Here is a 17330-nt window from a genome sequence, read left to right on the forward strand (position 1 = left end):
CCATAAGATTCAGAGTTAGGATCAAGTCTGTATCTCTCTGATTCTAAAATCTCTGTCAAATCATCATTCAACACTGTGTCCTAGTTTATGGACAGCATATCAATGAGAAGGTGTTCATTCATCTCTTAAATATGCCTAATTGCCTCGGAAAACCTTTCAACAAACATGTGTGAACACCCATGTCCTAGTCTAGGGACAATATATAAAAACAGAGACCCAGAAGTTGTGGGAGGAAGCCAGGAAGTCAGCCCAGAATGGAGTTGGGGCATTGGTTTCCGGGCTGGGGTTAGAATAGGCCACAAAGTTCTACTGCAGTCTTCAAGGCCTAAGACAAAGGACAAATCTAAGGACTCACCAAGAGACAGAAATAGCTCATAGGAATCATGAGCTCATTGGAGAGTCAGACCAAAGTATGGGGAAAGAGCAGTAAATGAGGCATGGAACACCAGACCCCATCACAGGGTTAGAACCCGAGACAAGCCTGCATGGTAGGGTTACCCATGGCAAACTCCTGAAACATCGACAGGGATGACAATGGGTTACTAGTAACAACAGCTAACTCGTAACCAGTGCCCTTTAGGTCCAGTTGTAAGTATTTGATCTCATTTGGCCTTCACAACAATCCTATGAGGTAGGAACTACTAGAATTTTCAATTTAAGGATGAGAAAACTGAGATCAGCAAAGTTATTAATGTTCCAAAGATTATGCAACTAGTTAGTGACATACTCAGAATTCAAACTGCATTGGACCCAAAGCCCACATATGTGAACGCTATTCTCCACCAATGCACATAAGGACCTAGAGGGCTGAGTTGAAAGATTTGTGAGGCCACATCCACCAAGGAATGTGATGGATATAGACTCGACAAAGCACCCTCAAGAAGCTTTCAGACATCAAAACAGAAATCTAGGAGCACAGATAACAGAACAGTTGACGGGTCGGGCATGGTGGCTCACGCCTGTAATCCTAGCACTTTGAGAGGCTGAGGTGGGCAGATCATGAGGTCAGGAGATGGAGACCATCCTGGTTAACACGGTGAAATTCCGTCTCTATTAAAAATACAAAAATCAGCCAGGCCTCGTGGCAGGTGCCTGTAGTCCCAGCTACTTGGGAGGCTGAGGCGGGAGAATGGCATGAACCCAGGAGATGGAGTTTGCAGTGAGCCAAGATCGTGCCACTGCACTCTAGTCTGGGCAACAGAGCGAGACTTCAACTCAAAAAAAGGAAGACTTTGCAGGGAAGACCAATGGAAAGGGTGAGAAAGGGCACAAGTTGCAGTAACAGTGTAAACCAAGCTAGAAAAATCGCAAAGGTGTGTGCATGTGCAATCATGCCCTGATTCTTGTCTAGTTAACTTCACCCCAGGCTTCTCAAACAGCCACAGGCTTCTCAAACAGCCCAGGCTTCTCAAACTTCACCCCAGGCTTCACTAACAGCCACATGATGCTTCAAAAAGTCCAAGTGGAACCTCTTTGGAAAGATGCCCACCACTGGCAGAGGCTGTGACCTTTTTCCTCAGGTACCATGGGTTGCTACATGGGGAATGGGTGGACACTGGGCTGTAAATACTGTGTCCAGAATTTATTCCTTTTGGTGGGTTCTTGGTCTCACTGATTTCAAGAATGAAACCGTGGACCTTCGCAGCGAGTGTTACAGCTCTTAAAGATGTTGTGTCTGGAGTTTTTTCCTTCAGACGTTCAGATGTGTCCCAAGTTTATTCCTTCCGGTGGGTTCGTGGTCTCATTGACTTCAGGAGTGAACCACAGACCTTCTCAGTGAGCGTAACAGCTTGTAAAAGTGACGTGTCCGGAGTTGTTTGATCCTCCTGGTGGGTTCGTGGTCTTGCTGACTCGAGGAATGAAGCTGCAGACCCTTGCGGTGAGTATTACAGCTCATAAAGGTAGTGTGGACCCAAAGAGTGAGTAGCAGCAAGATTTATTGTGAAGAATGAAAGAACAAAGCTTCCACAGTATGGAAGGGGACCCAAGCGGGTTGCCACTGCTGGCTGGGGTGGCTAGGTTTTATTCCCTTATTTGGCTCCACCCACATCCTGCTGATTGGTCCATTTTACAGAGTGCTGATTGGTCCATTTTACAGAGTGCCGATTGGTGCATTTACAATCCTTTAGCTAGACACAGAGTACTAATTGGTGCATTTTTAATCCTCTAGCTAGATAGAAAAGTTCCCCAAGTGCCCACCTGACCCAGAAGCCCAGCTGGCTTCACCTGTCAATACCTTCTTCCTTTATCACGCCTCATTTTCTTTAGAACTGATATTTGGGTGGTAGAAAGCTCACATCCTTTATGGAAAGTCACCTTCCCATAAGCTCCTGTGGAAGTACAGTACAGAAAAATCTAACTAGGCCTCTCATGAGATTACAGGCAATGAGTGACATTTCTACTACAACTTTTTTTTTTTTTTTTGAGACGGAGTCTCGCTCCGTCACCCAGGTTGGAACACAGTGGTGCAATCACAGCTCCCAGGAGTCTTGACCTCCCCAGCTCAAGTGGTCCTCCCACCTCAGCCTCCCCAGTAGCTGGGGCCACAGGCATGCACCACTATGCCCAGCTAATTGTTTTTATTTTTTGTAGAGATGGGGTCTCATCATGTTGCACAAGCTGGTATCCAACTCCTGGAGTGCAGTGGCACAATCTCTGCTCACTGCAAACTCTGCCTCCCAGGTTGACACCATTCTCCTGCGCTCAGCCTCCCAAGTAGCTAGGACTACAGGCACCCGCCACCACGCCTGGCTAATTGTTTGTATTTTTAGTTTCACTGTGTTAGTCAGAATGGTCTCGATCTCCTGACCTTGTGATCCACCCGCCTCAGCCTCCCAAAGGGCTGGGATTACAGGCATGAGCCACCGCGCCTGGCTTCTACAACTTATAATGCCAGAGCAGGGCAAGGTAGAAACTGCAAGACTCAGTCACCATTCAGTTATGTAAAGACTAACACATGGGCACACTGGCTCACACTTGTAATCCTAGCATTTGGGAGGCCATGGCAGGAAGATTGCTTGAGCCCAGGAGTTGGATACCAGCCTGTGAAACATGATGAGACCCCATCTCTACAAAAAATAAAAACAATTAGCTGGGCATAGTGGTGCATGCCTGTGGCCCCAGCTACTGGGGAGGCTGAGGTGGGAGGACCACTTGAGCTGGGGAAGTCGAGACTCCTGGGAGCTGTGATTGCACCACTGTGTTCCAACCTGGGAGACAGAGCAAGACCTTGTCTCAAAAAAAAAAAAAAAAAAAAAAAAAAAGGGCTAGGAAAGGTGGCTCACTTCTGTAATCTCAGCACTTTGAGAGGCTGAGGCAGGTGGATCCCCTCAGGTCTGGAGGTCCAGACCAGCCTAGCCAAGATGGTGAAACTCTGTCTCTACTAAAAATACAAAAATTAGCTGGGCATGGTGAGATGCCCAGCTATTTGGGAAGCTGAGGCAGGAGAATTGCTTGAACCTGGGAGGCGGAGCTTACAGTAAGCCAAGATCACCCCACTGCACTCCAGCCTGGGCAACAGAGTCATACTCTGTCTCAAAAAATAAAAAAAAATTAAAATTAAAAAAAAAAAGACTAACAGGAAAAAACGCAAGAGACATACAGCTATGCAGCAATGTTCCTCCCTAAGACTCAAGTCAGTTCACTGACACATGTCCAGTTTGATTTTTTTTTAAAAAAAGGCCAGGTTCTGCCACCTTCCTTACAGTACAGAAACAAGCTCTCTCAGTCACAAGTATCAATCACATTATTCAGTTTCGTGGAATCACTGGCAATGCCCCCATGTATCAGAATGTCTTCTGTGACTGAATTTACATGTCAAGGTTAATTAAACAAAGCTTTATTTCAGTATCATGGCTTGTATGCATTTTTCTCATTCATGGACCAACTGGCGTAAGTGATGCCTCCTCCAGGAAGCCTTCCTTGACTCTCAAGATAGCCCTTCCCTGGCTGACATAGACTTCTTGTATTGAAACTATGTGTCTGGGCTGGACACGGTGGCTCACACTTGTAATCCCAGCACTTTGGGAGGCCGAGGCGGGAGGATCACCTGAGGTGAGGAATTTGAGACCAGTCTGGCCAACATGGCAAAAACCCGTCTCTACTAAAAATACAAAAATAAGCTGGGTGTGGTGGCGCATGACTGTAATCCCAGCTACTGGGGAAGCAGAGGCAGGAGAATTGCTTGAACCCGCGAGGCAGAGGTTGTGGTGAGCTGAGATCATCTCACTGCATTCCAGCCTGAAGGACAGAGTTAGACTCTGTCTCAAAAAAAAAGAAAAAAGAAAGAAAGAAACTACGTGTCTGTATGTCTGTTTCCCACAACCACTCTGTGCTCCTCAAGAGAACTGTCATGTTTATACCTGTATCCCAAGCACCCTCAACTAGGCCTGGATATAATAGGTAATGAGTGTTTACTGAATTAAATTGAATAAATTAGAAAGATACAATGTGGGGTTTGATGTGTGTCCATATATTCTGTTTGTAACATGCCTCTGACTCTGGAGAGGGAGGACATGCTATGCTGGTGCCTAGACTCAGGCTGAAGTGCTAACATTTAGATGCTTCAGGTTTCCTTCAGTTAAGCCCAAGTCACCTGGATCAAGAAATTTATGTATTCTTAGTACATAACTGACAGATTCAGGGCAGACTCAGTGATAAAATCAAGCTTCTGGCTTCAGGATCCCAAGAGATTTTTCTCTTAAAGAATTTGGGCTGGACGTGGTGGCTCATGCCTGTAATCCCAGCACTTTGGGAGGCTGAGGCGGGCGGATCACGAGATCAGGAGTTCAAAACCAGCCTGGCCAACATGGTGAAACCCCGTCTCTACTAAAAATACAAAAATTAGACCGGGCGCGGTGGCTCAGACAGGGCGCGGTGACTCACGCCTGTAATCCCGGCACTTTGGGAGGCGGAGGCAGGCGGATCATCTGAGGTCAGGAGTTCGAGACCAGCCTGGTCAACATGGTGAAACCCTGTCTCTACTAAAAATACAAAAATTAGCCAGACATGGTGGCAGGTGCCTGTAATCCCAGCTACTCGGGAGGCTGAGGCAGGAGAATTGCCTGAATCCAGGACGGGGAGGTTGCAGTGAGCCAAGATCATGCCACTGCACTCCAGCCTGGGCAACAGAGCAAGACTCCATCTCAAAAAAAAAAAAGAAAAAAAGAATTTTATAGGCAACTAAAATGGGTGGGACCAACCTGCCATCCCAGCTGCAGAGAGAAAAGTCAAACATTAGTGGACTGGGACCTTATTGTGGATGAAGAATCTAGTATCTGGGGCAGAAAGCAAGGTCCTCCCAGGAGAAGAGCAAGAAAGGAAGGTTGATGCTATAGCCTGTGGAAGGGTCTTAAATTCTACGTTAAAGGACATTCCACTCTCTTCTGTAGACAATAGGAAATGATTTAAGGTTTTATAAGCAGGGGAGGAGTATGATTTGATTCAACAAAGATTTATGAAATGTTTACTTTTGTACTAGTATGAACAAGGGCATAAAGTTGAGTTAAACATAGTCACTGCCCTTTAGACAAGTACACAAGTGACTGTAATGCAAGATTAAATAAGAAGTGAGTGAAACCCAAGATGTAGAAAGAAAGGATTACAGAAGTCCAAAGGAAATCCTATCTGCTTGATGGAGGAGATCTGGAAATACTTTATGGAGAGGGAGGTGTTTTAATGGAGCCTTGAAGAATAGGTACTTTATAAACAAAATTCCCTGAAGAGGCAACATGAACAACAATAAACTCGTAAAAGTTTTGTAACTGCTGGGCGTGGTGGCACACGCCTGTAATCCCAGCACTTTGGGAGGCCCAAGCAGGGGAATCGCCTGAGGTCGGGAGTTTGAGAACAGCCTGTCCAACATGGCGAAACCCCGTCTCAACTAAATACAAGAAATTAGGCCGGGCGCGGTGGCTCAAGCCTGTAATCCCAGCACTTTGGGAGGCCGAGACGGGCGGATCACGAGGTCAGGAGATCAAGACCATCCTGGCTAACATGGTGAAACCCCGTCTCTACTAAAAATACAAAAAACTAGCCGGGCGACCTGGCGGGCGCCTGTAGTCCCAGCTACTCGGGAGGCTGAGGCAGGAGAATGGCGTGAACCCGGGAGGCGGAGCTTGCAGTGAGCTGAGATCCGGCCACTGCACTCCAGCCTGGGCGACAGAGCGAGACTCCGTCTCAAAAAAAATAAAAAAAAAAAAAAAGAAATTAGCCGGGTATGGTGGCGCATGCCTATAATCCTAGTTACTGGGGAGGCTGAGGCAGGAGAATTGCTTGAACCTGGGAGGTGGAAGTTGCGGTGAGAGGAGATCGTGCCACTACACTCCAGCCTGGGAGACAGAGTGAGACTCCCTTTAAAAATAAAAAAGTTGGGTAACTTCCCCACTAATCAGGGAGACACTTTTTACTTTACTTTACTTTGCTTTATTTATCTGAAACAGGATCTGGCTCTGTCATCCAGGCTGGAGTGCAGTGTCATGATCATAGCTCACTGTGGCCTTGACCTCCAGTGCTCAGGCAATCCTCCCACCTCAGCCTCCCGAGTAGCTGGAACTACAGACACCAGCTACCATGGCCAAATAATTTTTCATCTTTTTTTTAGAGATGGGGTCTCACTATGCTATCCAGGCTGGTCTTGAACTCCTGAGCTCAAGAAATCCTCCTGCTAGGCCGGGCGCGGTGGCTCAAGCCTGTAATCCCAGCACTTTGGGAGGCCGAGACGGGCGGATCACAAGGTCAGGAGATCGAGACCATCCTGGCTAACCCGGTGAAACCCCGTCTCTACTAAAAAAAAATACAAAAAACTAGCCGGGCGAGGTGGCGGGCGCCTGTGGTCCCAGCTACTCGGGAAGCTGAGGCAGGAGAATGGCGGGAACCCGGGAGGCGGAGCTTGCAGTGAGCTGAGATCCGGCCACTGTACTCCAGCCTGGGCGACAGAGTGAGACTCTGTCTCAAAAAAAAAAAAAAAAAAAAAAGAAATCCTCCTGCCTCAGCCTCCCAAAATGCTGAGATTACATGTGTGACCTACTATGCCCAGCTGAGATGCATATTAACACCACAATGAGATATCGTTTCATACTCAAAAACATTTTATAAATAAAATTTTTACATATATAGATATATATGTATGTATACATATATTTGCTTTTTTCTATATATATACACATACATAGGTATACATATAATACATGTAAATTATATATAATATACATATGTTTCCAATTAACTACTATACTGAAGTTCATATTAGTAAATCCTTTGATTTTCATTAGTTTGTATGAGTATCCTTATTGCTTAAGCAATATATTTAGTTTTGTCTGTTTTTTACCTTTACTGTATTTTTTTTTTTTTTTTTTCCAAGACGGAGTCTTACTCTGTCACCCAGGCTGGAGTGCAGTGGCACAATCTTGGCTCACTACAACCTCCACTCCCAGGTTCAAGGGATTCTTCTGCTTCAGCTTCCTGAGTAGCTGGGACTATAGGTGTGAGCCACCACACCCGGCTAATTTTTGTATTTTGATTAGAGACAGGATTTCACCATGTTGGCCAGGCTGGTCTCAAACTCCCGACCTCGTGATCCGCCCGCCTTGGCCTCCCAAAGTGCTGGGATTACAGGTGTGAGCCACCGCACCCGCCCTGATCTTTACTGTATTTTTGCTCTTACTAAATATATATGTATGTATAGAGAGACAGGGAAAAAAGCAAATATATATAAAAGCATAGGAGTGAGAAATGTCAAACTCTTTCCCAAGTTGTACAGTGGGTACATGGTTGTTCTTTACACTAATTGTTGTATATTTTAATATTGACTTTTTAAAAAAGAGTAGATAGTAGTTCAGCAGGAGGAAGTGAAGCAAGAAGCTATTCTAGAGAGAAGAAATTGTTCTGGAGAGGGCAGGCTGTGTTCAGGAAACAAAGTGTCATCATTCTGCCTGGCAGAATAAAAGACATTTTTTTCTTTGTCATAAGAGCAGCAACTTGCATTTGTGCACTTTATAAAATCCTTTCATGTGCTCCCACCAGTTAATTATCAACTTGAAGAACAAGTATTCCATTCGATACATGAGGAAACAGGCTCAGAAAGAATAAGCGATATATCTGTGAATATTTTTTGGCAGAGAAAAAGCTTAAAAGGATATACAACAAACGGTAGTGGTTATCTCTGGGAAGTGGAATTTACTGTTTGCTTAATTGTATTTTCTGATATTTCTATAAATGAATATGAAATAAAAGATAATAAAGCAGAGAGAGGGAAGGAAGACAACAGGAAAACAAAGATTCCTCAAAATCAAATGTTCATGTTTTTATATTCCCAATCCTGCTCTGATTTACACTAATGACAACAACAGAAGAAATACAAGAAAGATTCTAACATAGAAAAAAATGTTCAACCTCACTGGTAATCAAAGAAATGCAAATTAAAACAATATGTAACAATAATGTATATTAAATTAGCAAAACTTTTTTAAAGATGAGGGTGTGATGAGACTAGTAGCCATTTACTGTTGGGAACACTGTAAATTGATACGATAGCTTTAAAAATGATTCCGCAGTGGCCAGGTGTGGTGGCTCACACCTGTAATCCCAGCCTTCTGGGAGGCCGAAGTGGGCAGATCACTTGAGGTCAGGAGTTTGAAACCAGCTTGGCCATCAGAGTGAAACCCCGTCTCTACTAAAAATGCAAAAAATTAGCTGGGCATAGTGGTGCACACCTGTGATCCCAGCTACTCGAGAGGCTGAGGCAGGAGAATCGCTTGAACTCAGGAGGCAGAGGTTGCAGTGAGCCGAGATCGTGCCACCGCACTCCGGCCTGGGTGACAGAGCAAGAGCTGTCTTAAAAAAAAAAAAAAAATTCCACAGCAAGTAAGGAAGGTTTAAAATTGTTCTCATCCTGTGAAAATCTAAAATGTGGAAACTTTTTTTCTGGGGAGCAACAAAATATTCACATGAGCATTTTTAATGCAGTAGAGCATCCCCGATTCAGACACCAGGTCCAAGATCGACTGTTTATAGAAAGATGGCCTATACTCTTTTGGACATTTATTTGCTCTAATTTATACACAGAAAGGAGCAGAGGGTGTTTTGGGGTTTGTTGGAGGGGCGTTTGCTGAAGGAAATATAAGAAAATGTGTGTGTGTGCATGTGTTTGACTGGGAATGAAGGAACTGATCTAGTGTCTGTTCAGGGTCCAGGCACTCAGATTACTCTTTTTCCCCCTCAGTATAACTCAATGAGATTTGAGTGAAAAAGGTCAATCTCGGGAGAAGTGTTCTGTTTTCTTATTTGCTTTCTTTTATTTTTCTTGTGAAATACATTGTAAATGAAAAGCATATAAGTAATGCATATTAACAATTTAAATAATTATTTCACAAAGAAAACCTGTGTACTCAGCACCCAACTTAAGAAATAGAAACTGATGGCAGTGGTGGGCAGATTACTTGAGACCAGGAGTTTGAGACCAGCCTGGCCAACATGGTGAAACTCCATCTCTACTAAAATTACAAAAATTAGCTGGGTGTGGTGGTGCATGCTTGTAATCCCAGCTACTTGGGAGGCTGAGACAGAAGAACCACTTGAACCCAGGAGGCGGAGGTTGCAGTGATCTGAGATCGTGCCACTCCAGCCTTGGCGACAGAATGAGACTCGGTCTCAAAACAAATCAAAACAAACAAACAAAAAGAAATAGAAACTTTGCATCTTTCTCTCCCATTCGAAATAATTACTATACTGAAGTTTGTATTAGTAAATTATTTGATTTTCATTAGTTTGTGTATCCTTATTGCTTAAGCAATATATTGTTTAGTTTTGCCTCTTTTTTACCTTTACTGTATTTTTACTCTTACTAAACATATATTTCTATGTCTTGCTTTTTACATTCAATATTGTTTGAAGCTTGTCTGTGTTGATGCATGCAACTGTAGTCTGCCGGCTTTTCTTGATGGATAGTATTCGATATGTAAATTACCAACTTGCTCGGAGGTGCAGCCACTAAATCCTCATTTTGAGCAATCACCCCAAGTAAGACTGATGCAGGTGGACTTTTGCTCACACTTCAGGAATTACTGTCTTAGAGGACAAAATCCGAGCTCTTACCTCCCAGTTTCCCAACTCTCTACATCAGCCTTTTATTTTTAATTTTAGTAGAACTATTTGTTTTCCTTTTCCAAAAATATTTTCTCATCATTCTTCACCTATATAATTCTTATGCTTTAAGTCTCTCCATTAAACTATAAACTCCTCCAAAGATTATCATTATTATCATTGTTGTCACTGACATTTATGGAGCAGATACAATATACCAGGTAGTTAGTACAAAGAGTTTTTCATGGATCATCTCATTAATCCTCGTTCAACCCCATGAAGAAGATGCTGGGATTAGCATCATTTTACAGATAAGGAAGTAAGGGTCAGAGAGATTAAGTAACTTGCCCAAAGTTAAACAGCTCTGGAATGTGGATCTCTAACTATCTTACTTGTCTTTGAACCTCTAGGATCTAGGGTAGGACTTTTGGTGTGTGGAAGGCACTTGATTAATGTCTGTTGAAGGAAAAGTCAAGGAGACCAGATGGAAAACAATCTGTTTAGTTCAGATGATGGCAGTGGGGATGGAAAAGAGGAGCTGGAAATAAGACTTGGCATGCCAGACTATTACAGAGCTGAATATGGGGAGTGAGGTTGGGGGAGGGAATGAGGAAGGGACAAGGCATTTCCATTTTTTCGCTTTGAGCACTTCTGTATTTTTTGGAAATGTTTTCAGCAAGCATGTGATGCTTTTATAATTTTTTTTTAAAGAAGAGAAAGTGTAGAGGCAGCAACTACATGACGAGGCACCAGCAAAATATAGAAAAAAAAAGGACAAAAAGAAATCCAAGCTGACCAGGAGGCTTCTGGCAAGGCAATGCAGGAGAATGGGGGATTGAAATCAGAAAGAGAAATGCCTGGGGGAATGCTTCTTGGGGAGATACTGACTGTAATTTGGAGAGTCTGGGTTTGGGAAGCAGCAGGTCATCTGGGGGAGGTCCCCACCACGTAGCTAGACTTGTAGGTCTGAAACTCGGGAGAGAGTTTGAGCCAGACCCATGCTCTGAGAAATGATGGTTGAAGTCATAAGCTTAATGTGCAGAACAAAAAAGAAAGAAGAAAGAAGACCTCAACCAGAGTGTTGACGGGTCAGGAATATCTGAGTAGAAGAAGAGCCAGGCGGGGCGCGGTGGCTCAATCCTAGAATCCCAGCACTTTGGGAGGCCGAGGCAGGCAGATCACCTGAGGCAGGAGTTCAAGACCAGCCTACTAGTGTAACCCCCGTCTCTACCAAAAGTACAAAAATTAGCTGGGCCTGTGGTCCCAGCTACTCCGGAGGCTGAGGCACCACAATCCCTTGAACCTGGGAGAGGGAGGTTGCAGTGAACTGGTGAGCCGAGATCGTGCCACTGCACTCCAGCCTGGGCAACAAAGCAAGACTTTGTCTCAAAAACAAAACAAAACAAAACAAAAACCAGAGGAGCCAGGGAAGGTACTTGAAGAGGAGCATCCAGAAATGTAGGAGAATCATCTCACAACCTCATAATCACCAATGGAAAAGATAATTTTTTAAAAAAGGCATATGGGCCTGGTGCAGTAGCTCACACCTGTAATCCCAGCACTTTGGGAGGCGGAGGTGGGACAGTTGCTTGAGGTCAGGAGTTCAAGAGCAGCCTGGGCAACAAAGGGGGACCCTGTCTCTATCAAAATTATTATCACTATTATTATTGGAGATGGAGTTTCGCTCTTGTCACCCAGGTTGGAGTGCAATGGCACGATCTCGACTCACTGCAACCTCCGCCTCCCAGGTTCAAGTGATTCTCCTGCCTCAGCCTCCTGAGTAGCTGGGATTACAGGCGCCTAGCACCATGCCTAGCTAATTTTTGTACTTTTACTAGAGACGGCATTTCACCATATTGGCCAGGCTGGTCTCGACCTCCTGACCTCAGGTGATCCACTTGCCTTGGCCTCCCAAAGTGCTGGGATTACAAGCATGAGCCACCACACCTGGCCTCTACCAAATATTTTAAAAGGCCGGGCTTGGTGGCATGTGCCTGTAGTCCTAGCTGCTACTCAGGAGGCTGAGACAGGAGGATTGCTTGAGTCTGGGAGGTTGAGGCTTCAGTGAGTCATGATCGCACCACTGCACTCCATCCTCAGCAAAAGAGCAAGACCCCATCTCTAAAAAATAATAAAAAACATATGTAAATGGCATCAAACAGTAAAGAGTTCTTGAATCAGAAGAAGACTAACAAGAGGCCTTCAGATGTAGAAATTAAGTCTTTTTTTTTTTTAAGAGACAAGTTTTAGCTCTGTCATGCAATCTGGAGTACAATGGTACGATCACAGCTCACCGCAGCCTTGAACTCCTGGGCTCAGGCAATCCTCAATCCTCCCACCTCAGCCTCCCAGGTACTTGGGATGACAGGCGCACATCACCATGCCTGTCTAATTTGTTGAAACTATTTTTTGTGGAGACAGGGTCTGGCTATGGTGCCTAGGCTGGTCTTGAACTTCTGGGCTCAAGCAATCCTCTGGCTTCAGCCTCCCAAAGTGCTGGCATTACAGGTGTGAGCCACCACACTCAGCCCTAAAAGACCTTTGAGGGTCCAGTTGTAGAAGCATGCTAGGGTAAGTGGCCCTATTAAAAGGGCCTAGGCCTGATAACCCTGAGAATATCTACATGTGAGTGGAAGTTTTACAAAAGGGGAAGAGAAGGAATGCGATGCTAAGGTCTAGGAGGAATTATTTCGAGGTAAAAGAAGGGCTAGAGATCTTGTCTTTTTGTTGTGGTGTCTGCCCTGGTGCTTGGTGATAACAACTACTCGCTGGAGACTTACTTTATATCATGGATTGTCTCAAAGCCTTTAGTTTTTTTCTCCATAATATGACCTACACACAGCGGCCAAATTGACCTTCTCAAGTGCTGATCACGCCTCTCCTCTCCTATAAAACCACCAGCTATGCCCTTTTCTCCAGAGAGTAAGATCCAAACTCTTTAGTTTGGCAGCTAAGAACCTTCTTGGTGTGACCTTCGCTCGCTCACCTGGCCAGTTTTGTCTCACTCTGCTACTTTTCCAGCACAATGAGATCCTTGCCCATGAGCATGCACTCATTAATTCATTCAGTAAACACATATTGAGCACCTACCATGTGCCAGGCACTGTTCTAAGTGCCATGGAAAGAATGGAAACAAGAGAAATGACTCCCACCTTTTGTGGAGTTTACCAAAAACAAATCAATAAGAAATTATCAGACAGGTATAAGGACTTTGATGAAAAAAGAGGATAATGTGATGGAGGGTGACTAATTTAGATGGGATAGTTAGGGAAAGTCTTCCTAAGGAGATAGGTTTAGGTTGAACCCTGGCTGACAAATAGGAGGCAATGCAAAGGTCTGGGCGAGGAACATTCTGGGCAGAGGGAACAGTTAGTACCAAGGGTCTAAAGAGCGCACAACCTTGGCATGACCAAGGAGCAGAGAACTCAAAAAGTGCCGAGATGAGGCAAGGGAGAGGGAAGGGGACATCACAAGAGGCTGGAGGGGGAGGGGACAAAACCACAAGGGCTCTTAGGCCTGGGTAAGAATTTGGGTCTTCATTCTAAAAGCAACGGAAAGCTGCTGAGAAGTGATGTGATTCGATTTAGGATTTTAAAAGTTCACTCTGGTTTCTGTGAGTGAAACCAGAGTTTTTTTCAGAGCAAAAATAGTATCAGGAAGATCAGTTTGGAGGCTGCTGCAGGAATTCATGTAAGAGATTGGTCATTTGGGACTGAAGAGTGGCAGTGAAGACGGACAGGTTTCACTGTTTGAGAGGAATCTGGGAGGTAAAATTAATGGGGCTTGGTGATGACCTCAATTTTGGAGTGAGAAAGAATGGATGTGTGGAGCATGTTAAAGCAGCAAATCATCTAGTCATGAGGTAGAAAGAAAAGAAAACTATAGAAAGGGTTACCTCCACTCTCAGCAATAGTGTTGAAATATTCCCTGCTCATGGCTGGGGGAGGATGGGCAGGAAGACAGGGAGGAGAGAGGGGACTGGCAGGGCCACAAACCAAATCTCACACTGCCCTTCGAGAGCTCCATTTTACCATAGCTGTACAATATGAAAATCAAAGTGATAGGTGGCCAGGTGTGGTGGCTCTTGCCTGTAATCCCAGCACTTTGCGAGGCCAAGGCAGGTGAATCTCCTGAGGTCAGGAGTTCAAGACCCACCTGGCCAACATGGTGAAACCCTGTCTCTACTTAACATATAAAATTAGCCAGGCGTGGTGGCATGTATCTGTGATCCCAGCTACTCGGGAGGCTGAGGCAGGAGAATTGCTTGAACCTGGGAGGTGGAGGGTGCGGTGAGCGAAGATCACGCCATTGCACTCCAGCCTGAGCAACAGAGCAAGCCTTTGTCTCAAAAAAAACAAAAACAAAAACAAACAAACAAAAAAACAGAGCTCACATCTTACAATAACTGAACAACATGAAAAACAAATAAAATGATAGGTGACCAGGCACAGTGGCTCACGCCTGTAATCCCAGCACTTTGGGAGGCTGAGGCGGGCAGATCACCTGAGGTCAGGAGTTTGAGACTAGGTGTGATCTCAGCTCACTGCAGCCTCCATTTCCTGGGTTCAAGCAATTCTCCTGCCTCAGCCTCCTGAGTAGGTGGGATTACAGGCACATGCCACCACACCTGGATAATTTTTGTATTTTTTAGTATAGGTGGGGTTTTGCCATGTTAGCCAGGCTGGTCTCAAACTCCTGACCTCAGGTGGTCCTCCTGCCTCAGCCTCCCAGAGTGCTGGGATTACAGGCATGAGCCACTGCGCCCGGCCTGAATCTGCATTTCTGAAAAGTTCCCAGATAATGCTGATGCTACTGGTCTGGGCTCACAGTTTGAGAACCACTGCACTGGATTAACTAAAAAAACCTTTCTGGTCAATTATCTAATGATGCTTTCAAAAACGGAGGTAGGCCGGGCGCGGTGGCTTAAGCCTGTAATCCCAGCACTTTGGGAGGCCGAGACGGGCGGATCACAAGGTCAGGAGATCGAGACCATCCTGGCGAACACGGTGAAACCCCGTCTCTACTAAAAAAATACAAAAAAAAACTAGCCGGGCGAGGTGGCGGACGCCTGTAGACTCGAGAGGCTGAGGCAGGAGAATGGCGTAAACCCGGGAGGCGGAGCTTGCAGTGAGCTGAGATCCGGCCACTGCACTCCAGCCTGGGCGACAGAGCGAGACTCCGTCTCAAAAAAAAAAAAAAAAAAAAAAAAAAAAAAAAAAAAAAACGGAGGTAAGGTTATTAGCTGAGTTCTATCCTTCATGAGCCACAGCACTCAGATGGCATTCCATATAATGGAAGAGAATGAAAGAAAAAACCTTTAATCCACCACTTTGTTCTCTAAAAAGTGGTAACTACCCAGCTCCCTCCTTAACCCCTTGCACCTGCGCTTACTCCTCCACTTCCATTCCACCAGGATCAAGGACCCCAGCACAGGATCTTGCAAAGCTCCCTAGAACTTAGACTACACCCCTCCATCATTTCCAAATTCAGACTGGTTTAATGGATGTAATATGGGTCCTCTGGTCCTGTAGTGTCTCACAGGCACTGTAGCAAATCCCAGAGCTGGTCTGTTGTTGCAGAGGAGGACTGCAAGCTGGAAATAGTGACTTGCAGCCAAATCTGGCCCTTCCATTAACTATGTGGCCCATGATGAGTCATGTCATTTAGCATTTTTACATCCTAATTTTCAACAGTTTTTTTTTTTAAGTCCCCCAGTATGAGAGAAAAGAGAATACTTAAAGAAATATTAGCCAAAATTTTCTTGGAAAAAACACATTAGCAACAGAACTATAACATTAGAGATATTACATTCATAGTTAACCAACAAAGAGCGTGCGTGTGTGTGTGTGTGTGTGTGTGTATTTTTAGATCTTCACAACAACCTTGTGAGGTAGGTAAAACTTGAGGCTGAGAGAAGATGAAAGTCTGGCCAAATTAAGCATCAGGACCAGGACTCAAATACTTTACCTTCTCAATGAAGTCAGTGTTCTTTCCAACACACTGCCTTCCCTCAATTTGTTTCAGTTGAATGTAGGAATGTACTAGTGCATAACCTGGATGGCCCTAAAAGGATCAGAGAATTATATTAACCTAAAACTAAATGGCCAATGACTCAGCAAATTAGAAAACAAGAGTTGCTTCCTTCAGCTAAATGCCAGGGAGGACCCCTGTAATATCATTCGACATTCTCAGCAATTTTGCTTCCACAGTTTTACAGTCCTCTACCAGGTCCCTCTGGCTTGTTCATTGTAGGATATTTTCTCTGTGTCAGATGACAGCAAACCTCCTGTAGAAGTACCTCATACACTGCCATTTCAAAGAGCTTCTGAAATTCTTTCAGTCTCCAAGTCACAAGACCGCAAACATCCTCTACGATAATTCAGCCTTGTCATGGCAGTGAGACATCTGGTGACTAATGCGTGCACAGCACTGAACTGGGAGTGCATTTCCATTTTATTCAATCTGTGTATTCCAATGCCAAACCTTCTAGTTATAATCTAATTTCTTTCAAGTTCTGAGCTTGGGGTGGGGGGACTACACTAATAAATTTCTAATTGAGTAAAAAGACTGATAAAAGTCACCAATCTTGTATTGAGTGTCTTTTAAGGGCCAGGTAGTGCATTAAAGGCTTTATATAAGACCTCAAATATTAATCATTAATAATGATGTGACCATTTAGTTATTGAGCATCTATGTTGTGCCAGGCACTGTACTAGGTGGTTAACGTATGATCTCTAGGCCACATTTTTCTCATTTCTCATTTAGTAACTAGGCATCAACTTTTTTTTTTTTTTTTTTTTTTTTTGGAGATGGAGTCTCACTCTGTTGCCCAGGCTGGAGTGCAGTGGCATGATCTCAGCTCACTGCAACCTGCACCTTCTGGGTTCAAATGATTCTTCTGCCTCAGCCTCCTGAGCAGCTGGGACTACGGGTGCATGCCACCATGCCCAGCTAATTTTTTTTTTTTTTTTGAGACATAGTCTCACTCTGTCACCCAGGCTGGAGTGCAGTGGCTCAATCTTGGCTCATTGCAAGCTCCGCCTCCTGGGTTCACACCATTCTCCTGCCTCAGCCTCCCGAGTAGCTGGGACTACAGGCGCCCGCCACCACGCCTGGCTAAGTTTTTGTATTTTTAGTAGAGACGGGGTTTCACCGTGTTAGCCAGGCTGGTCTCAGATTCCTGACCTCAAGTGATCCATCCGCCTTGGCCTCCCAAAAGTGCTGGGATTACAAGCGTAAGCCACCACGCC

This window comes from Rhinopithecus roxellana, chromosome 5 (genome assembly GCF_007565055.1).
Source record: "Rhinopithecus roxellana isolate Shanxi Qingling chromosome 5, ASM756505v1, whole genome shotgun sequence".
Classification (NCBI taxonomy): Eukaryota; Metazoa; Chordata; class Mammalia; order Primates; family Cercopithecidae; genus Rhinopithecus; species Rhinopithecus roxellana.